Below are 23,721 nucleotides of genomic sequence, written 5' to 3' on the forward strand. Positions count from 1 at the left end.
TAGCCTCCCATTCGTTTGCAGGTGCAGCTCCCCTGAATGCTAATGTTGATCACATGTGCTTACAAAGCAAAGCAAATTCCCCTAAATTCCAATAGGCTGGACAGAACAGCATTTCAAAAAAGCAGCTGTTGTTGGTAGTATTCAAGTTTATTGGCAATCCCTAAAAAACTGCACCCAAAATACATACTGTATCTGATCTCAAGTTAAGAAGGCTTTTCTCTAAAGAGTACTGAATCACTTTAATGTAGATTCTAATGCTGCTTTACTCCACTTTCAAGGTAGCTAGTAAATTCAGCTTTACTACAGTACTATAAAGATGTGAAAGAACTGTAATAGCATCTAAAAATGAGCTGTTACCACTATACTGTTCAGTTTAGAAAACTCTAAACAGAATACCGATGAAAAATGTTGATGTTAGTTTGCTGAGTTGCCAAGTGGAACAAGTTAAGACAATTCACTGTATTTTTCTTATAAAATGCAAATAATAACATCTTTAAAGAATCCAGCATATCACCAAGGACTAAAAGATCTAAAAAACATTATATTTTAGTTATTTAATTAATAAAACTTATCAATAGCCATATTTATACAATCAGTACAATTTAATTCTTAGCACTCACAGGATTTTAAACTCCTGTCAATTGTAATGAAATACCTCAAGGTGCTCGAAGGACCTTACTGGATTAGGGCCTCAACCACATATGCATATACCTCTGAATAGATTGCATTAGATCCCCAATACAGTCTCAATAGACTGGTTAAGTAGTGACATTCAAACTGTTCTAACAGTATAAAATGTAACAAATAAACCTTAAGTTTCCGATCCTTTAGCTTCTGTACCCAGGCTTCTGAATCTGAATTTCAAAGCAGAAAAAGGAATCATTTCTTTCGTGGTCTATGGTAATAAAATTATTTAACAACCCCAACACATCCCCAGATTTCGTAGACCAGGCCATGGCATCACCTCAGTCCTAGAACTCCAAAATGGCACAGAAGGTGCTGAGAAATGGTGAAAAGGGTGGGCAGTGTATCCCCTGGCATCTCTGCATGGCAGCTGGTGAAACAAAACAAAAATCAGATCACTGCCTAGAGAGTCTATTGGCAACTCTCATTGCATCTGGAAACAATGGCCCATCAAAGCTAACTACATATTGTTAATATCTCTACCTAATCCAGGCAATAGGAAAGAAAAGTACAAATTCCTCTAGCTAATCTCGTTAATTTCCAGCCACACACATCTCCAGTTTCCTGCTTCCTGTCAGACATAGCCACTGCTACAGCAGCTTCCCCAGCACTGCCAGAGACTTCATCTGCAGCCAGGTTGCAACTGAGGAAGCACTCATGCTGCCAGAAGGGTCTTATTCCTCATCTCCTCAAAACACAGAGAAGCTAAGGAGGTTTTTATATCCTGCTCCTATTTAGCCAGCCTGCAGAGAAATTAGGGTAGTGCAGAACATCCCTACATGGAAATACTGGGGGCTGGGAAACATATTTCTGAGGGCTAGATTATGATTTTTGTGATAGAGATTTTTTTCAGCTACTGGGTTCTAAGCCTGCACAGTCTTACACTTGCAGCTATTGGCATGTTTGACATTTTAAACTATGAAATACCAACCTATTTTGAAATTGTCCAAATCATTAGTTGTGGAATTTTCCTAGCACTTCATGAATACCACTGTTAATTGGGCAATTAACTCAAAACTACAGAATATGCTGTGATGGCATGATATGATATAAGCCATGTAAAAGAAGGAACAGCCAAGCAACTCAGTATGTTGAAAGATATTAATGAAGTGGCAAAATCTGCCAGAAAAATAATAATGGGTGATTTTAACTACCCCAATATTAACTGGTTGAATAACACATCTGTACATGGTTTGGAGAAGCAGCTTATTGATACTATAAATGGCTTCTTTTTGGAGCAGCTCCTTCTGGAGCATAGAGGAGGAGGAGTTCCACTCAGTTATTAATTTATTTGTGTGTGTTTGTGTGAGAAGCAAGCAAGGATGTTCTGCTAAGCAACAATGGCTACAGGACAATGAGGTTTGAATCTCAGTGATGAAGCACTCAAGTGGTAACCAAATAGTTAAAGACAGGTGGGCGAGGGAAAAACCATAAAGAAACAGCCATCACAAACAGAAGGCTGTTTTGGAGGAATGAAGGAGTTATTCGCACTCAGAAACAAACCACTAGAGGTAAGGAAAATTTTGCAGAGAAAAAAAAAAAAGAGCTGCCGTAGCCTTAAAAGCCTTAAAAAGCACTCCTCAAATGCATGAACTCTACCTAAGCGTTTTTAAGAGAACAGAACATAGGTTATTGTCATAGCTCACTGCTGAATGTTGCACAGACTTAAATCTATACTGTGACCTGTGGTAATAAGAATGTATACACTCAGTTTAAAAGAACTGACTGAAAAAGAACTAATAAATATATTTTTTTTCAATAAGTGTATAATTATTCAAGTAAATTGGCCTGTGAGGAGGATGCACGTGTACAAATTTGTACAAACATACAAATCTAGGAATCTGGAGTGATATTACACAGGTCCTGCAGTTCTTTTGAAGCAGCAAGAATGGAACAGAATACACACAAGCATTCTTGATCATATTTCACAATCTGGAGTTTTAAGAATCTGGAAGTGATCAGAGTAAGGTGCATTCTAACCTGTTTCTACTTCTTACAAATATAGATATACTGACAGGCTTTAAAGAACTTAGGATGCATAAGAACTATTTCCTCAGATGGGACATCACCTTAATGTGTAAACAATGAAAAAAACAGTAATCTCACAATGATAAAAACTTATCATTATAAAAACTTATAAGCAATATAGGATAAACGAGCTCTTATATGTAACTGTTGATTAGCAGATATGGGCTGGGGGAGAGACCAAGACAATTGTAGGGGAAATGGCTTTTCGAAAATTTATAGAAAAATCTGATTCATGATTTGTAGAAGGAAACGTCCCATCAAATTAAAACTTTGTAGCCGTACTTCAAGAGTTTTGGGTTAAGAAGCAGCAGGGTAACATGAAACCTGCTTTTGACAAGTACAGAGCATTGCATCTTAGAAAAATTTCAGCTTCTTATTTTTGCTACAGGATTTTATATAAACTGTAATCACTTGATAAAAATGGAACAGTAAAATAAAATTTCAATAGTACAAACAAACACCAAAGACATAAAATGAAAACAGAAAATATAAAGTAAACCAATAGCGTATATCCTATTAAGATAGTTCAATTCTAAATAAGATCTCAAATTCAGGAGAAATAAAAGTGAGTTAAGTGAACTTCAAAAAACTGTTTAATACACCAGGTGCATTTTGAAACATTTTTCTTTGTCTCTGAAATGTAGAGGGCTGCCTGCTTTCTCCTGATGGATTGACTAATCATGAGCCTGATGTAACGTTCATAAACTTTTGCCACAATAGGATCAAGGATTGTGACCACAGACACTGAGGTTAACAAGATCTCTGATCCCTCGTGCCTGCTACAGGAGCATCACTCACATTTTAGACAGTTTTTCCCCAAAAAAATGATCTGGGAGGGAATGATTTATTTTTTTTTAAATTTACATCAAGCTAAACATTTAGGTTGCAGATGCTTGCACCTTACTCTGCTCACTTCCAACAAATCTAGCGGCAGTTCAGTGTTACCAGGGAAACAAATGATGGGCTTCCCAAGCAACAAGGTAGTTTTCAAACAAACAAAAAGTACTATATATTGAATACTAAGACAGTATTCAGAAAGAATAGATAATACAGCAGTAAGAATTCCAAATACATGGCCAGTTGATTAGCTAGGCATTTGTCTTCCTTCTGGTGCCCTACAGTAATTCAGTTCATCTGCAGGCCCATGTCTTCCACTCAGACCTCCATTCCTACCAATATCCACATGGAAGTCATTTTTTAAATTTTATTTATTTATTTATTTTTTAAATCAAACTTTTATTTTCATATTACAAATAAGAACTTTGAATGAAGTCTTACATTTTGTGAGCTGTTTCACTGGGAAGGCAGGAGAGGTGACACTTCAAAAATGCACAAAACCTTCTTTGTTTTAGCACTAGGGAATTAGATTAATTACTCCCTGGGGTTTCTTGGCTCCTGCAGGGAGCATCCTTCAGACCAAGTTTCAGATTATGCAGTAATCTCTAATAAACCCATAAAGATAATATGGTATTTACACAACTAAGCATAGTCTTTGAATATTTTATGATGCACAGTACTGAATCCCTTACACGTATTAAGAACAGCGAGCTGCTCCCAGTTAATTCAAATTGATTTTGTTAAATGCCTTGTTAATGTAGATACCCTAAACATTAATTCATCTTCATTGTACACAAACTTAAACTCCTATAAGTAAAAATGAAGTTGTCCACCTTATTTATAGTTTCATTATTAAAGTGCAGTCAAGAAGCAAAATCTTTTCATGTAAAATGAATTTTAATAATATATGCACTGATTTTAAAATCAGCTTTTGTGCTCAATCTTGTCTTTAATATTTTAAAGTAACATTTTAAAGGGGGCTTCACTGTGATCAGCTCTTTTTAATTGATCAGCTCTTTTTTAATTAACTTTAGAAATGTATTTTACAGTATAGTCTTCATCAATTTTTCTATTTAGTTATTAACACTTATGTTTTACCTTCAACAGTCCATTATCAAATTTCTATTGAGTCAGGCTTTGGTATATACCAAAGACCTTGATACATCTAGCAAGCAGTTAACCTCTTAGCCCATATCCTCCTGTAACTGTGATTATGATGAATGAGTGGTTAGTTCTAAGCAATTCTGTTTTATGTCAATAAATGAATCAAACAGACATTGGTGTATGTGCATTAGGAAGACAGAGAAAATGAAGCTGTCTGTAGGCATTTTATAACCCTCAACCTTTTAACTAATGTGATTCAAAAAGTTAATGCTCACATCAACAGTTGGTATTCTCTACACATACCACAGAATAAGAAATCCTTTGCATCACTTATATAGTAACGTACTGCAAGGCTGAAGAAAGTTTTCTTTACAGGTTTCCTCAGATCTAGTTGCTAAGTGACCCCCAGCTTTGGTTTTGAGATAAACAACCATTTCTTCCAAAAATATTCTTTCTCCACCTAACAATACAGAAAACCTATAGGATTCTGTCTGAGTATGGACTTCTACAAATACTAAGCTTCCGTATTCTTATTTCAGGTTCTTAGCATAAATACTTCCTAACAGACACCTCCCTCCAGCACCTTGTTCAACCTGAACAGTATATTTCATTCTTGCAGAAAAAGAAATATTTGATTAAGGATTTCCATTTTTTCCTTACTGAATTCGCAAAGCATTTTTTAGAGAGCAGATAGATTTAGAGTAGCATATGTATGGAGCAGTAGTGGAGCAAGTCCTTGTATTCAGAGCACAAAAATCCTTCGAATGAGTATTTCTAGCAGCACCCTCACTGAATGGCTAAACTCCATCAAAAAGTAAGGAAAACCCACATACACATCTCCATCTTTGTGCAGTACTTCAGGAGCCTTTTAGATGGCACTCACCTTTCTGTGGTCTCCTTATTTGACTAGTTTTAAGAACTCTGATGGCACAACAGTATGATGAACCTTGTAGCTGTATACTGATGCAAATTGTTATTTTGTATATTATCTCTTGTGGCATATATTTCATTCTTCATTAATAAAGATACTGAAGAAAGTCTGTTAAAAATCAAATCCTGGAAGTCTTCTTGTTCACTGTAGGAAAATGTGGCTAAAATGAATACAATACACATTGCTTCCACGACATAAGCGCACTGTATATCTATTTATTTACCAAGAAACAGTCTGCACAGTAAATAAAGAAGCAGCCAAAATAACATCTGCTGCACTCTGAAGGTAAACGGAGACTCAGATAGGAACATGCTTCGGTGCCAGCATCGCGCAACAGAAAGTCCTACTAGGAGAACCAGAAGTCCCTAGATGACCTTCCACAAGCACACAGCTTTAGAAAAATTCACACAGAGGAGTCCATCAGACATCTCAGCAAGAGGCAAAGATAGGAGAGGAGGGCTCCAGTCTTTTCTCCTACGCACTTCTCTCTTCAGGTACAACTGCACAGCACTGGACAGCAGAAATCTATTCTTTCCTTGTGCCCACTCTAACAAATGTATATTGACACCTGCATGCCAAGCACTACTCAAGTTTAAAGAAATGCCCTTCTCCCTTCCGTTTTGTTTCTACACAACTGAGTCTCTCTGAAATACATCTAGTATAAGTACATACTGACTTTTTTCCTTATGAGAAAAATTATGTGCTACTGTAGCTTGAGCACTGCATAAAACCAAAGGCAGTTTCCTACTACATCAGTTTATTTTTACCATTTATAAAATAATCCCAGGAAAAGAGAGCTTCAAATTGCCAAGGGGCTAGATCACAGTGCAGCCGCATCATTTTACACTGGTATGTCACAAAAAGTTAGCATGACAGTAGGTAGAAAAGGAAAACGAGCTCCGATACCTCCAACATAGATACGTTGAAAAGTCATGGATGCTGCAGCAAACAGAGCTTCCAGTTAGGCACCCCTTTGCACTCTAAATTGGAATTTAAAATCAGTTAATTCCATAAAACGACAATCTGATACACATCTCCTTGACCAGTGTTAAGAAGAGGAAAACAGAGATTAACTTGTTAAAGACTGAATTCACCATAGTGCTTATCCAGAAAGTGTGGACACTATATTTTCCCAAATGAATTATCTGTAATTCAGAAGACTATCAAATATTATTGATAAATCCCATAAAGCTCAATAGTGCCAAGGCCACGTGCCTCCACTTACTCCAAATAAACTGTGCCTTATCTCAGTCCATCAAGTAGTCTGTAGTCTACAACTTATTTTTTCATTTCATATAAGCTGTAACAAATACAAAGCACTAATCTATTTGGTCAGGTGGTGTAAATAAAGACAGTCTCTACATTTTAAATAAAACATTTTAAATCAAACTAAAGAAGTATAGGAGTTGCCTTCACTATAAAAAATGAGGATGAATGAATTTGAATCAAAAAGTACTCTGATCATATGCTGATTGAAGTGTTAGAACTGACAAAGTTTACCTACTCACGTTATCAGTTTTTCCTGTGTTACGATGTATGATTATGTGTGAGCTCTCTACATGTTTATACTTTTGTTATTAAACTTTTCAAAAAATAGCTCCTGCTTTTTATTGAAGAACTAGAATAGTTCTGGACACTGGAGTTAGTTTTGTTGGCCTTACCACAGTTCACATCAGATTCTTTTTCTCCCTTTGACAGAGTTTTCACTTTGCACTCACATCACAATAAAATGTTTGCACAAAAAATGAACTGCTAGTAATAAGTATATATAATTGCTGATGTACAAGTAAAATTCATTTGACATGAATGCTATTGGAAGGCATTTGTTTTACCTTTTGTTACTTTAAATAACCACTGCAGTTTCCTACTAGACAAAACTACTTGAGAACAGTTAAATAAATTAAACCATGTCAAGACCACATTCTGGGAAAAAAAGTAACCTTTAGTTAGGACAATTACTCTGTGGGCATAACACAAAAGCACAAATGTCAAATTTTCCATGAAAGTTACTTTTGTATGAATCATCAATCCTGTTTTCTCCTGAACAAAAGTAGCCAAATATGACAAAGAAAAAAAAAAAAAAAAAACCTTGTCTGAACTGGATGATCCAAGTAATTACATGTTACAGCAGAATGCATTTATGACAAAACTTTCAACAATCTAAGGAAAAAGTTATTATAGCCCCTAGAGATTAAATAGCTGCAGTATAGACCTATAGCACTGTTTCACTGATCTTGTTGTATCCCCATATTCAAAACCTGATTGTTTTAAAGATTAATCCTTCCTAGCACTGATCTAAACTCCTTCTGTCTGGAGTACAGATCAAACAAACATGCTGCACAATTATGCCCGAGCACTAGAGCATGACATGTTAAAGCTGTACACTTCTCTTATCATTCTTAAGAGCTGCACTGAATTGAATCTTCTCAAAACTATTTATATATACAAACCTTCTGCCTTCCACACCAACCCCCAAAGACTCCGTCTTACACAGTATTATTTGCTTAGGGCTGTTTTGTTCAGTCTCACATCCTGATCCCATTCTCATCAGCTTCCACAGTCAAGTTACATGAATTTGTAGAAACAAAGCTTTTAAACTGAAAGATCCTTGAGGTAACAGGCTGTCCTAATAGCCTATAGAGCACAGTGGAAATTTATGACACTATACATATCACTCTTGCTGAATACTAGGAGTCTATATCTGCTGAACTGAAACCTAAAGAACATTTTCAAGTTTAGACAGGTACAATGGAAAATTATTTAAGATCTAAACTTATATTCATACAGAACATAAACTTCAATCCTGTTTTCAGCATGTGAGGAGACACTGAACTGTGTCATTCAGCTGTATAGCCTACACTTTATTTTCAGCATATGTGAATGTAGCATTTGCATACGTTCCCAAATACACAGGGCTAAACACCAAAGGAAGTCCTTTAATTGAAGAATACAATCAGTCAGCAGCAGCATTAGCTGTCAATGTAACAGAATCTAATTTGCAGAAAATATCTACAAAAGACTTGACTGCAGGTCATTTAAGAGTTATTTCATAGTTATTTGCTTGATTTCTTTGGTAAGAATACTAGATACGTTTCAGCTCTCATGGTCACAATATGCTAGATGTTTTAAAATGCTTCAAATTCTTCTGCAAAAGGCAATGTACAGTTGTGAGATAATAGTCCATATTGCTCAACACAGTTTAGCTAGTTATTTGGTTGATCCAAACACAAACATTGTTTTAAAAGTGCATTTCATGTTAAATTTTTTTTTCCAGTTCTCACTGGACAACTTTTTCGTAAGCCAAGACAGGCAAGATTCAGATCAGGAGTTTATATAAAACTACTAGAGGATGTCCAAAGGAGGGCAACAAACATGGTGAAGAGTCTGGAAGGCAAGAAATATGAGTAGTGTCTGAGGCCCATTGGTCTGCTCAGTCCAGAGCAGAGGAACTGAGGTGAGGCCACATGGCTGCGCTGAGCTCTGCTCTCTGGTAACAGCGACAGGGCCCAAATGAATGGCATGGAGCTGTGTCAGGGGAGAGGTAGGGTGAGCGTTAGGAAAAGATTATACACCAGAGGGTGTTCAGGCACTGGAACAGGCTCCTCAGGACAGTGGTCATGGTGCCAAGCTGCCAGAGTTTAAGGAGCATTGGACAACGCTCAGACATAGGGTTTGCATCTGGGGTGGTCAGGTGTGGTGCTTGGAGTTGGACTTAATGATCCTTGTAAGGTCTTTCCAACACAGTGTATTCTATAATATTATAATACAATTGCTGAAGCACTTTGTAAATTCACACTACTACATGAGCTTAAATTAAACAATACTTACACTTTCTCATCCAATTAGCCTGTTAAGCAGGTGTTAATCATGAATCTACTGCAGTATTTATTCCATTGCTTTGACTAGAAGGCATGCTGACTATTGAAGTATAAATAGGTATTGTTTGTATTCACTGATACATTACTGTTTCCATTCATAGATGAGAAAAAGTGAGGCATAGAAAAGCCTATGTGATGGCTTGAAAAACCACATAGTGGCAAAGCCAGGAAAAGTTGCATAAAATTCCTCCCTGTCTATTTGGTAATCACCCCATAACTGCCATATGCTGCCATCTCATTTTTTCCCCCCCCACAAAGGTTATACTTTTTAAAAATTATTTTATTTGATAACAATATTTTCTTTAAATGTGACTGACAATGTTCAATAAAAAGATGTAAATGTCTACTGACCTACAAATGAAGGAAACTACAAATATAATAGTGAAACCACAAAAAAAAAGAAAAAAACATCTGTAAAGAGGAAGGGTCAGTACAAATTGAACACATTGCCATATTGAGAGGAGAAACAGACATATTTTTCCCTGATGAATGTAGTTCTGTGAACATCTTTTTTCCACAAATGATTGAATAAATATTTATTCATAAACTATATTTGCGACTTAAGAGAACAGGCTGCATAGATTGGTTTCATTTATACTACATCATACAAGAGGTATTGCAATACTTTATATCATGCCAAGTCTAAGTCCCATTAGATTTTCCTTATTATACTTGACTAAGACTGAAGACTATCCAAAACAGCAATTCTGAAAGCTTTCTATTCATTGTATAAATAAGTGTCTTACTCTCATATCCTCTCCCCTAACTTTCCCTTTCTCAAAGCATTTATGCAAAGATCTAGTCCCATTTACTTTATTTGAACTTGGGCATATGCTAAACCATATTCTTGGGCCTTGGCCTAAATGACTGCACTCTCAGCCATTTTGCTGTGACCATAAAGGTCAGCTTTCTCCAGTTTCATTATAAATACATTCCCAATTCAACAGATACCAGTTGTTCTAGTGTTTCCTCCACCAACCCAAGTAACTTTTCCTCTAAAAGTCCTGTCAGTCTTGAATCACAGCCTCAGTTCACTTCCAGAAACAATTTGCATCACAACAGCAAGACACACTGATATTGCTATCAACAACTGTAACTGATGTGTTGTACTCTCACGAGTATTATAAAAAGAGACTAAATGAAGCTTGAAATAGTGTGAATATGCATTGTTAAGTCAAGTATCTGTAGCCCTTGTGAATAAGCTTAAGCTGGTAGCAGAAACAAACTACAGAAGGTTTGCAAGTAGTGAAGTATATTCCTTAATAAAAGAAGAATTTAAAACTTTGACATTATAATAAATAGTTTAAAATAATTCCCGTTTGTTGTGTTGAGATAGTATCAGAAAGACAAAAACAGCAGAAAAATTGTTCAATGAATACTTACAAATACACAAGAAAATCAGGCCCAGCTCCCAGAAATCACTGGTAGGTTGCTTTTGAATTCATTAAACTGCCCTGAGAATATAAAAGGGGGAAGAAAAAAAAAAACAAACGTTAAAATAAAAGAAAGTGCAGAACTGATGTTACCTTTTTTTTATTATTATGGAATAATTATGATTTTTAACTATGTACTAAATAAAGCAGCACACAATACTATTGTGACCACTTCAGCCAAGTAATTTACACAGAATCTGTTTCCAGGAAGCCAGTACCAAGAGGAACAATTATTTCATTGTTCTACACCTCACACCATAGCAACCCAGACCATTGCAGCTTATAGAAACTGTCATAAATGCAAGCATGGTTATCTTTTAATAAGAGAAATAGTGTTGAGGCTTTCTTTTGATTACTGTTTTTGTTGCCGTTGTTTTCTTTAGCATGTTACAGAACATTTGTTACACTTTAAAAGTATTTTGTTAGCAGCATTTTGCAACTTGACTGGTTTAAAATACTGCTAGGGCATTTTTCACTGGTACCCATCTGGGACAAAATTTATACAGAAAGACAGACTGACAATTTTGTTCTGGTATGGTCTAGATCCCAGTCAGAAGCTTAATCTAAGTACAATGTGTTCACTATAAGGCATGATTAAATCCAACATTCTTTTTCCTGCGTACCTCTCAGTTCTAGCTGGAAAGGTAGCAGATGCAACTCAAACCCACAGAGCTCGCCTTATAAAATTCTTTAACTAGCACAATGACTCACTTTATGCCTCTAAATATCCATGGTTTCCTCTCTCCAGAACCCCCATGCATTAGAAGGTAGTTCAGTAGTTTATTTTTATTGTTTGGTCTACATACAGCACATTTTTAGTTCTTAGGAAAACAAAGAAACTTTGTTGCAGAGCCCTTGTTTTCTTTCCAAAATGTGAGGATGGATATGGGTAACATTAAACTGAAAATAGTAATGGATCCTGGGCAACTAGTTTAGGTCAAAACCTTTTTGTTCTCCAGAAGCTATCTGATTAATTTACAGTTCGTAAAACAGTGGGTGTAAGGTTAGTTTAAAAACATGTAACTATATTTAAGATGAAATCATCACTTTTATTAGCCTCCGGTAATCTTTAAGAAACACCTTCCCACAACATTTCTGTATCCTAAAGTACACCAGCCAGTACTGCACATTGCCTAGAGACAAGGAGAAAATACCAAACTTATCTTGATGTAGAATATCCTCCTTATTTCATACACCCACCCTGAAGTGCATATTATTCATTCCGACCTAGCCTTCCCCCACCCTGAAAGTACACATTTAATTGTGTCTTCTCTCCTGTAATACCAACAGAAAGTCACCAAATCTCATTTGCTGTATCAATGCTGTGTTATTATATATTTTAAAAGCAAGCCTGAATCTCATTATCAGCTGATTTATGCCATTAGTGTGCTTTGGAGCCACCAATTAAACAAGGACAGTGGTTCATAAGGTCACAGTTAATTAATCTGAAAGAGTATAAATACACTTTAATGCACACCACCTCATGCAGAGAATTTAGGAACAAAGCACCAAACCTTTATTCTGTACAAGCAATTAGGGGTAGAGGTTAAATATACAAAATATGAAATTTTGCTCTAGCATTCTGTTAACCTACCAGGAAAAAGTTTCATATGGTTAAAAAAAAAAAATAAAAAAAAAATCTCGCAGAATAAGACATTTGTGAAGCCTTGGTTCTTAGGGCAACAATGTGAGTAAGACACAAAGAACAGGGCTAACCATACTCAAGTGACTGTGAGCAAATTAGAGTTTTGTGTTCAGATAACATCTTGGAACTGGAAACTTACTATACAGCCAGTCAATGGGGAATAAAACAAAAACCTAGCCCCCAAAAGCCCAGTCTTCTCAAAATAGAATAATATGAGCAAGACTTTTATTTAGTACACCATAAAAAATAATAATAAATCAAAAATTACTTTTTCTTCAGCCACATTTCCTTGGTAAATGTAATGATACAGAGCATTACATACTGGGCATTCAAAAGAAATCAAGAGTTCGGTGATAGTAGTACTCTGCAAACACAACCAAAGTATTAGTAAAATTACATAAATACTAATTGTTCAGAAACATTCATATTGACGAATCAATTATGAGGTACCTGGGGTTTAGAAGGAGAAAAATGACACCTGTTTTTCACTGCTTTGACTCATTTTACATTGCAAGGTTTCTGGCTCAAAAAAAAAACCAAACAACACTGCTAAAACAGACCAAAAAAATCGTCAGTCATAATTAAATGAATAAGTTGCTTTTTTTCCCCTCCTCTCTTCTATACGTGTAGTTCTGATATTCCATAATGAGCCTTGCTTGTTTGTTTTATTTTAGGTTTCCCCTTTTTAAAGCTTCATGTAAAAAGCCCCCTTTCCATCAAACACTAACATCAAGAAGTTTAATACAAAACTTCCATTAGCTGTATCCTATGCAATCTATGTATGTGGATGCCTAACAGTGTACAGTCCCTATGATTGATAAAAGACCTGCATTATGTTTTTTTAAAGCTTTTGAGAGGCCAGCTTCCACTGTAGTTAAGAAGAAAGACCAAGCCTTTTCAGAAGTCTAGTCCGTATTCTATTGGCTTAATCTGTTTTTGCTTTCACTTTCCAAGCAACCACACAGGTGAACAGTCATTGCAGAAATATATACAAAAATACAGTGATTTTTTTAAAAAGTATTCTGTTGATTCAGTTGGTACAAGTCTCATCAGAAAATTCAGCCAGGCATTTTGCAGTCAGAATGCTCTCAGAACATTCTCAGTACCTGCAGCTATTTTACATGCTTGTTTGGAAAGCTTCTTGCATCTTTATCCCACAGTAAAGTGGAAAAGCAAAGCTGTAAGAGCACATCATAACCCAATTTCAGGTGCTTTTTGCTCATCTTGCAAATACATATTGAGACCAAGAGAATCCTGTACTTGAAACAGATAAAGCATACTGATGTTCTTAAACTTCTACAAACCAAGGAAAATTCCATAAATACTGGAATTTATTTGCTTATGAAGTCAATTATAAAATAGTTCTCTTTCTTCCTAAAAAATGTCAGCTCTAATGATTCCAACAGAGTTTAGTTTTCTTAATATTTTGCTACTTCATGGGAAAAAAATAAAAAATAAAAAACTAATTCCATAAAATCTTGTATTAACATATTTTGATTCTTCTGAAATACAGGTAGCCTGTATTTTTTGTGCACAAAAGTGAGCATGAAAGGAGCCTGCAAGTAAAAAATGGAAGCAGTTATTTAGTAAAAAGCATGGCATCGTGTTATATCATTTGAGAATGTGGCCTATCATTGTGGGCTTCTGGGACTAAAATACATACCATTCAACAACTGTTAAAAAACTATTTTCAGAATTATAGCATGATGTGAAATGAGAATAAAGAATAATACAGAAATGAAGTTACACATTCAGGGCCTGAATAGTCACAAATTCACACACCAAATGTGCAAATTTCACAATTAAAACAACATTAATGATCTGTAGGCTCATAGTCACAATTACAAAAATGAAGGGGCAGAAGGTTGATTACGATGAAACCTTTTGAGTTGGATTTCTACAAATTTTACTTAATTGAGCGAAAGGGCACAGTTACAAGACTAGTCATTGAAGGCTGATTTACCTGAATGCAGAAAAATCTTCATACACAATCTTTTTGAGATAGGAAAGAAAACAAACTACTATAGATGAGAGCTGCTACAGAAGAGACAGATCCTGTTGTTGTCCTTTCTTGTCACTTCTCAGTGGCCTAGGATTGTATTTTACTACCCTTGCTATCTTCTTAAATTGTGTACTCTCTTATGCTCCATTCATTATCACAAAAAAAAATTCACTTTGCATTTTATAATACTCTCAGAATTTATCGTCATTCAGATTTTTGTATCCTGCAATTAAGATTCCAGCTAAATGATCCAGCAAAGGAGGAATCAGAACATACTATCTGTTCCAGCACTTGTCTTTGTGAAATGTTGCAACACTGCAAGGTAAGAATAAGAACATGGTGCATGAGGTAAACATTGGTCTGGACTAAACTCAGATCTTGAGACTCAGTCACTTCTTTGCTACAGGTTTTCTTCACAACCTTCAGCAAGGGTCATTCTTTGTGATTCCTACGTCCCCATTCATAAGAAGGAATTTGTATTTCTTCTGTAAGAGCAACACACTACCCTTCTACGTATCAGAAGCTGTCATGTAATTATTACAGAAATTAGGCTTACACCTAAAATAGGCTTGCAACTATTTGTTGCTTTGCAGGGAGATGTGAGCTCACTCTGCCCACACTATGAGATGTGTGGCCACAAACCCACTCTAATCCAGTTTAGCTATGGTTAGCACTTACGTAAACTACATGAATTCCAGTTTAGAGCAACCTCACATCTGTCTACAAAAAGCATGTTGACATACGCATACAATAGATGGTGCTTCTGTAAACAGCTTCTTAAAAAAGGAACACCAGAAGCATCACCATTTCTGCCAAAGCCCACAGTGTGGTTCACAAGACAGTTGGTCCATTGTCCCTCCCAAAAGGGTATCGCTCAGTAGTGACACAACTTTACAGCATTATATTAAATAACTGGCTATAAGCACCTTTTGCAATCCCTTCTGTAAAGAAAGATGCATTTGAAAAATGCACATTATATATTCAACGAGCAGCTCATGAAGGTTTCTCTGCTGTATCCCTGCATATCCATAAAGTATCCAATCACTACAGGACCCAAGCATAGAATACAAAATAAAGGTCCATTAGCTGGATCTTCACATAGCATTGGGCTAAGACTAAAAAAAAAACTAAAAAGTTTCATGAACATGGCATGCAGGGCATTGCTTATTGCTGGTGAAAATGCATACCTAGTGGTGACTACATCAAAAAGTGAAGTTTTGAAACTGAGAGTTTGCTTGACCAAGTAGTGTTATTGTTCTCTTTATTATAGTTCCCATGGAAATAAATAAGAGTCACTACTTATGGAGTGACATCCCCTTGAAAGTGCCAAAAATACGTATTTCTTTCATTTTCAGGATGGTTTAGATATGTATTTATTCTTTCACATGCTACGAAGATAACTAGCATTTCAGATCTGATAAGCTTTACACCCAAGCTTTCAAGTAAATAAGAACCACAAGTCATACACCACACTATGTGCAAGGCTGAAGGGAGAAGAGGAAGTCCACCTCTAATTCATGGGTTCAAGATAGCAAAAACCTCCATGATAGCCCAAGGTATACAGGTAAGCGCAGCATTAACTCACTATGCCCACTCACACGAAGGAGCTATGCCACTTTGGAAATTTTTGTAAGCTACATGCTATTTTAATAGCCACATGTTGGGTCATTCCTAATCAATTGGATTGAATTAAAGAAAACGGAGAAAGCTTTCAGAATAGTTATGTTTCTGTAGCACCTATAGATCCACACGCTGAAAGCAATACAAGGCAAATTAAGCCCAGACTGAGAGTTACAGCATTGAAAGCCCAGAGAAATACAGTTTGTGATCCCAATACCAGGACCTCTTTCAGTGCATGGTACCGTTAGGATATATCAAATCCGGAGTTTCACGGCAAATGCAAACTGCACTTAGAAGCAGCATTTTGCAGAGGACATGCCTTTAAGATGGTACCCAGTATCACCCTTCAAAAGCTTACATTTGCCACGCAGTCATTGAAATCAAAGACAGAAGGGCCACAGCTGCAGTTCTGGCATTGAACAGTAATGTAACATTTAACAAATTTTCACTCCTTTCTCTCCCAGTGCCTTAAAGGTACTTTCCCTGCTTGGAATGATAGCTTTTTAATCCCTTCCTATGTGCATACAGGGACTTGCCACTGTAACAGGGCCTCAGGGCACTACTGTAATACAATCCCAAATAAGTTCTCTGGATACAACTTTAATGCAAAAATACTAATAATATTATGCAATAAACAAAAACATTGTTATGTAAAACCATATTACATGAGAAAATAATGCATACCACATTGATATACCTTCTTTTAAAAATATGGAATTAAAATTAACAATCAACTGTTTGCAGGTTTTGGCTCCTTTTCTCTCTTGACAATGTAACATATGTCAGGTTTCTTACTATTGCATATTCAGGACACTGTTTGAAGTAAGTTTACTGAAGAACCGGCTTACTTTCTTTACAGCTCAGCTGCCTTACAGAAAAGGACAGTATAGATAGAATGAAATACTGCTCTAACCTGTAATTTAGCATACGGTTATATCTCCTCAATGAATTCCATGAGCTCTGGATTGGTCTAATTGAAACTGAATTACACAACAGAATCTCACAGATTTGCCTCAAGTTCAAAGTAACTATATTTACAGATATTCTTTTTTTTTTTTTTTTTTTTTTTCCAACTTTTTACATATTAATGTCTACTGCTTCTGAATTCCTCTTAGCAAATAAATGGTCTCTTTGGAAAGAAAAGTAAAAATAAATTCAATGACCAAGTTCCCTTGTCAGACAAAGCATCAAGAATTCTAGAATAGCAGTCAATTAAATAACATGGAATCTTTGGCTTATTGACCAGTACTGCCTAAATTCTGAAGCTGATGCACACGATATGAGAAGGATTTAAGATGCATCTTCAGTATGTTCCTTCAGTGGACTTCAACTAAAACAGCTCTGAAACTGTACTGATGCAAAATTTACCAGAAGCATAAGTGCATAAAATTACACATGCGTAAGTAAACTTGTAATAGTACAAGAAAGCTCTTAAACAGGAAGGAGAAGGCCTGGGGCAAAAAAATCTCTGGGAGTTTCCATGGGGGTATGAAAATGCCAGCTGGAAAAGCCCAGCTATACCATTCTTTCCAAGAGCTACAAAGATAGCTGAAATGTCCATCTGATATCAGAAATAACAATAGTGTATGGGTACACATTACCTCACCCAAAATTCCAATATGAATATGGTATGCAGCACCGAGATTTGAAAATCCCCAGAAAAAATGGAGATTCAACTTGTCACAACTGAAGAATGCTTAAAAAACAATTAAAAAAAATTAAAATGGAATGGTAGTTTTTATTTAAAAAAAAAAAACAAAAAAAAACCAGCATAGTGATGTACTCTTACATTCAGCTGAATATAAAGTAATCAGGTTGGGAGCCATGCAGCCAAGAACTAAGTCAGCTGCACACCAGTTCATGGGTTTTGTTTTTCAATCAGAATGCCTGAAGAATGTTTGCCTTCAGGTATACTTCCCAGAATTCCTTTAAAGACTTCCTTACTGCATAGCTTGTTTTTTGTTGTTGCATTTCTGAAATGTTGAAACATAACTGTTTGTTAACATTTAAAAGATCTCAAATACCAACTTCCCCCTCTCAGCTCAGGTTTTTGGATTTCATTTCTCCTGACACTACAAGAGAAAAAGAGGCCCACATGTTCTCACTTTAATTTCACTTTAGAAGAATAACGCTTATTTCTTCAAGGATTTGTTAGGTCAAATAGAATTTTAGCTTACAAACACATGCTCACTTAGAAAACAGTTCTCCAAGTGTGCACCAGAGTGCCAGCAGTGAAGAAGTAGCTTTGCACTCTGCCCAAGACACCATCCTACCTGCAATTATTTACAGTAATCAGTCCCTAATGCAAGTAATTCTCATCTGTCAGAAAAAGAAAACACATGTAAAAGACTGAGCAAACTTACCCCACCAAACCCTCAAAATAAAAACTCAGCCTTCCTTCAGTATTTCATCAGCTTAAATAATAATAATAATAATAAATAATAATGTTTGAATAGGGAAAAAGTATGTCAAACAAAAATTTGCTCTCAATAGTAAAGTTCTCAGTTTATAAAAATTCAAGCTTTGGAGAATTAACCAGGTGAAGCTTTATTTGCTACTGAATTTCACTTACAGCATCTCTTTCAATACTGGATATGGTCTTGTTGTTTATAAAGATTTTGATTTCTTTTTTTTCTTTCAATATTCACCTCTGCAAGATATTTTGAAGCCAAAACTGATACATGTTCAGAGATAAAAATCTCTGCAGGCAGCATGGCCCGTGGAATAAAGTACACACTCACTCCTAGCTTCAGATTACATCAAGGACACTAACAGTGAAGCAGGCTAAGATGCTAGAGCATTGCCTTCTGTCAGTTCATAAAGATCAGTCTCACATTCATAGCCTGTTTCTTTTTCTATAATGTTTATTGAGATCACACATTAGCAAACTGTTGATCTTAGAGCCAGAGGTGCCCTACACTTCAGGACAAACTGTCCTAAATGAAAAATGTGAAGTCAAGTTTGAGGGATGAGTTTTGTTTTCCACATGCTGAAAATTATTTGAGCAATAATTTCTTAGCCTCTTTAGTTAGTCATACAAAATCATTTCTCCAGGCACTTAGTAGCATCGCTCCATATCTAGGAGCCTCAGGCTATCTGCACCTGTCCTCAGCATGATACTGACAGGTAGCAATGCAAAGCTGATGGCTAGAGGGGTGGCTACTAGGTGCTTTGCATAAGATTTCTCAGAAATGTACATGGGTACTGATTTGGGGGGTAAACACAGAGACACACATGCACAAAATTGGCATTAATTTGGAGAGCAAAGCTAAAAATTTTCACCAAATTATCTCATCAACCTGATAGGTCTCATTGTAAGATCTAATCAATGGTCTAATCAAACAAGAGAAAACGAAGGAGGAAAGAAAAAAATGCAGGGAATAACTTGCACTTCCTTAGTTCTTTAGGAAATGCTTCAGTGCTAAATGAAGCTGCTATTGCTGTGGAATTTTAGGGTGTTGCTTCCCTGTTTTCTTTTTAACAAACACCAGAGTGAACATTACAGCAACATCCATCAGAAATTATCAGAGCACAAATTGTAACTACTCCCAAGCAACTACAAAGTACGTACAGTTTTTGTTTGTGCTTTTTTCTGTGTAAAATTACCTGATTTTTCCATTATACTTTAACTCTGCATACTTTGCCTATTTGAGCAACAAATAGCTCTTTTTCTAGCATATACATTCCTTGGTATGCAGCTTAGGGCTAGCTATTTGTTTATGAGGATAAAACTCTGGGGGAAAACAAGAAAAGATAATTCATTGAAAGGTCAAACGTGACTATTACTACACAGAAGAATCTGTTAGGTACCTACACAGCTTCTCCAGACAAAATTTTCTAAGTACCTTGGAGGGCAGTAAATTATTAAGAAAACTACAGCTGAACAATATTTTCCTCTTCGAAGGTGGCGAAAATTTGTACAAAATTCAGCTCAAAATTTATGGATCTAAGACAGAGATCAAGTAATACACTCATCTAATACTGACAGCCTATACTGAAGCTATCTGTGTAATCAGGCAACACCTTAATACCAACTCTCCTCTTCAAAAAAGATTAGGAGCAGCAAAATCCCAGCCTAGGTCACGTAGATCTTTGCAAACAATAAGTAAAGATAGTGTTAAGATATTTAAAAGGTCATAAGCACAAAAAACTACGTTACTGTCTCAGACAAATCCTCTCTGTAAGCATGCTGATTTTTAAGATGAAGTAATCACAAATTGCTTAGAAGCATGTACAAAAATTAGGAGATAATTATATAAAAAAATGCACAAAGTGGCCCAATGCCAACAAGAGTGTCTCCCATCAATCATATATGATACTCTTCTCAAGACTTCTCCCTACCTGGAGAAGCAGCTGTGCTCAGTAGCAAGTCCCAACAACCTTTAAAGCCTGGTTCTTGCAGACACGGTAAGAGGGTCTGAAAACATGACCTACTAGATGCTTTTAGATTTTAGTTTTGTTTACTGTGCACATGAAGCAGGCTTCTCACATTCTATGAAACTCAAATTTCACAGAAAAAGAAAAAATCTCTATAGTGATTATGTGAACTAACGAAGTGAATTCCTTCCCACAGCTGTACTAGTTCGATCCTGTAGAACTCACTAAACATGCATGATGTTAGGTGATGGCTATCCTTGGCCTCATTATCTAACTATGCCTTATAAAAGATGTATTTCAACAAGCTGACTCTATTATCACACTGCAGGATATAGTGAAACTTTCACTGATTTCAATGACAATACCTGGTAGGGTTCCAGGCAAGAAAAATACTATTTATGTAAAAGCTGGAAAAAAAAAAAAAAAACAACTTCCCAAGATTCTCTAACATCACTAGGATTTAGCAAATATATCATAGAAATTCTAGAGAGAGAGAAAAAAAAAAAAAAAAAAAAAAGCAGGTTGTTTCATTCATATGCATACAAAATCCTCTGATTACAGCACACAAATGACAGGTATGTTGTTATGAGAGCCTGGCTGAAGTGTATTAAAATTGAATGTCCAACATTACAGAAGTAAATCAATCAACACTTTAAACTTGTATGGACTTACTTTACGAAAGCAAGTTATGTGGTGTAAGTTATAAAATGTGCTGCCTGCATGACAAGCAATACAGCATTTTTAAATTCCTCCTCTCCTGTGACCTGGCATGTCCCAATTATTTTTACACAAAAATCATCCAAAAGAGCAAATTACTTTCCAGTCATCTCAAACTATTGTCATTATACACTTGAATTCAAAGAGCAGAAGATGCTCATACTGCAAGAGAATGAGTTAAACTGAGTTAAATATTAACAGAATACTACGGAAATTTAGCATGCCTGGAGAATAAAAGACTGCTAGAACAAAAAACAATATTGCTCATTGAATACTTTTTTCCTCACCTTAGAAACATAATTTAGTACCCTTTCAACTAAGTGCAAATATTCTGAGTTTCCCATATTCCCACAAAGATGTTCTGCAGATTTTGTTCAATAACATGTATAGAAGTACATGGTTCTTTCTTTTTCTGTGTCTGAAAATACCTTGTCCTCTCAGATGTGTATGCTGCATAAAGGGCTGATCATTAAGCCTTTGGAGTTTGCCATCCATTAAAACTCTGTGATCCCACCCAAAGTGTTTCATCATCAGAAGCATCTGGTGCTCTTTCTGGACAATTACCAAATTAAAGAACATTTGCATTTGGTAGACATTCATCATTTTATCAACAAGACAACAGCATCTTGCTAATGCATGGCCTAAAAAGAAAATTACAACACACAAGAATATCCTAGCAATTCCTGCATGCATAGAAGGAAGTAATGTCTTAACTCTTAGCTAATGAACATGAAGGTGAAGACAAGATACCAACTAGCAGTTTCATGAATCTTCTCTCTATATATTGAACATAATCCTACAGACTAGGGGTAAAATGAATTGCCTTCATTTGAAACTCCACTTTAAGGCATCTAACTGAAATTCAAATTAACCACCAACAAGAAACTAAACTGTTTGAAGTATAACAAACAAAAACCATTGCACAATAATAATCTGAAGAAGGACCATGTCAAGAATATTTTGCATCATATTCTTCCACAACATTTACTTTACAGACTCTGCAAATACAGTAATAATATGAGAAACCCCTAAATGCAGGAATGTTTAAAAAGTGAAAGAAGGCAAGAATATGGTTGCACTTGAGTAATACTAGACTCCTTTCAGAACTGCTTCAAGGATCAAAAGTGATGCAAACCTGTGTGTGGGATTTTATTCTCTAAGGAATGTACTTTATGTAGCATCTCGGGGAGAGAAGTACGCTTCTCTTAAAGATGTTTATCAAGTTTGTTTGGTGTCCAAATGGATCGATTGATTTGAAATTAGTAAAAATATATGAAATATATGAAAAGAACAACAATCAAAAGATCCACACCAAATAAGCTGCTGCACTCTGCATATAAACGAAAAAACAGAAATATTAAAACCAAAACATCCTACCAGAACACACGCTTTCAGCCATCAAATTCCACATAAAGAAATTTGAATGACACAGTAAAAGAACAACAGATTGGATAACAGTGAACATGGAGAACTGTACCAAACTTTAATTAGAAAACTAATGAAGAAGTTGTATTTGAAAAAAAAAAAAAAAAAAAAAAAAGTTGAATAGAAACTAAACAAGGTTATTATCTTTTTTTATAGGTAACTTTGCAAGATTAATCCCTCAAGAACAGTAAGAAAAAAACATTCTGAAGAAATGAATTTAATGAAATAATATTAATAACATACAAGGAAGAGATGGAAAAAAATATATAATCACATGAAAATGCATCTCTGTAGTAATAAATGGCAGCAGAATTAATGAAAGTGAGAAATCAGAAGCATTCAATTTGGTGAAGAGATCTATGGGTGCACATGAAGAATTGCAAACCTGTTCATCTTTACATGACAAGCCATCAGACAGACTAAATGTAATATATGAGCAAGTAAATAAACATTTGACTACACAGGGTGTCATTCTCATTGGGTGACACTCCAAAGAGCGTGTATCTCATCTCTTGGCAAAAACAAACTGCACATTACATCCTTGTTTTTATACAGAATCTCAGAGCAGATTTTCTAACATCCAAAATTTAAAAAACAAATATGGTCCATTCACTTCCAGCAGTTTTTTTCCTCTCTAATTTTATCTCAGCCAACAATATCATTGCAAATCTTGTTATCTACTTATGTTCTCATATTTTTTGAGCAATAGTGTGACTTTCCTCTCTGCCAGTGTTGTGAAAAGAAGGAAAATATTTACACAATAATCAGATTAATGTCATCTTTCAAAATCATAATAGAGCGGTCCCCTTTATTTCAATTAGTGTCATCACAGTGACATGTAACAACCACAGTGTGATGATTTTACATCCTTCTCAAAAGAAACAATCATCTCAAAAAGTGTATGAATTAAAAGGGAAACGATTTGTCTTAAACGACTGCTATAACAACAGAAAATCTTTCATAGCAAAAGATGATGGTGCTTTCAGGCCAGCAGAATAAATATTTCAATTTTAATTTTACAGCAAACAGCCCCATTCTAC

The 23,721-nt window shown here is 35.6% G+C and overlaps 1 protein-coding gene across 28 annotated transcripts in view; it reads right to left on the bottom strand.

The window, feature by feature from the left end:
- The window catches only part of SOX6 (SRY-box transcription factor 6), a 389,870-nt gene that overhangs the window by 292,579 nt on the left and 73,570 nt on the right, over positions 1–23,721 (bottom strand). For 26 of the 28 annotated variants that reach the window (XM_085548565.1, XM_032444750.2, XM_085548579.1 and 23 more), the window contains one exon: positions 10,846–10,916. The gene's annotated coding sequence lies outside the window, so the exon portion shown is untranslated. Of the gene's footprint in view, positions 1–5,536; positions 5,729–6,490; positions 6,565–10,845; positions 10,917–23,721 lie in introns of all 28 variants that reach the window. The other 2 variants (XM_085548573.1, XM_085548572.1) reach the window with 2 other exon arrangements.

This window comes from Coturnix japonica, chromosome 5, assembly GCF_054131305.1.
Source record: "Coturnix japonica strain WE chromosome 5, WE-NBRP24, whole genome shotgun sequence".
Taxonomy (NCBI): domain Eukaryota; kingdom Metazoa; phylum Chordata; class Aves; order Galliformes; family Phasianidae; genus Coturnix; species Coturnix japonica.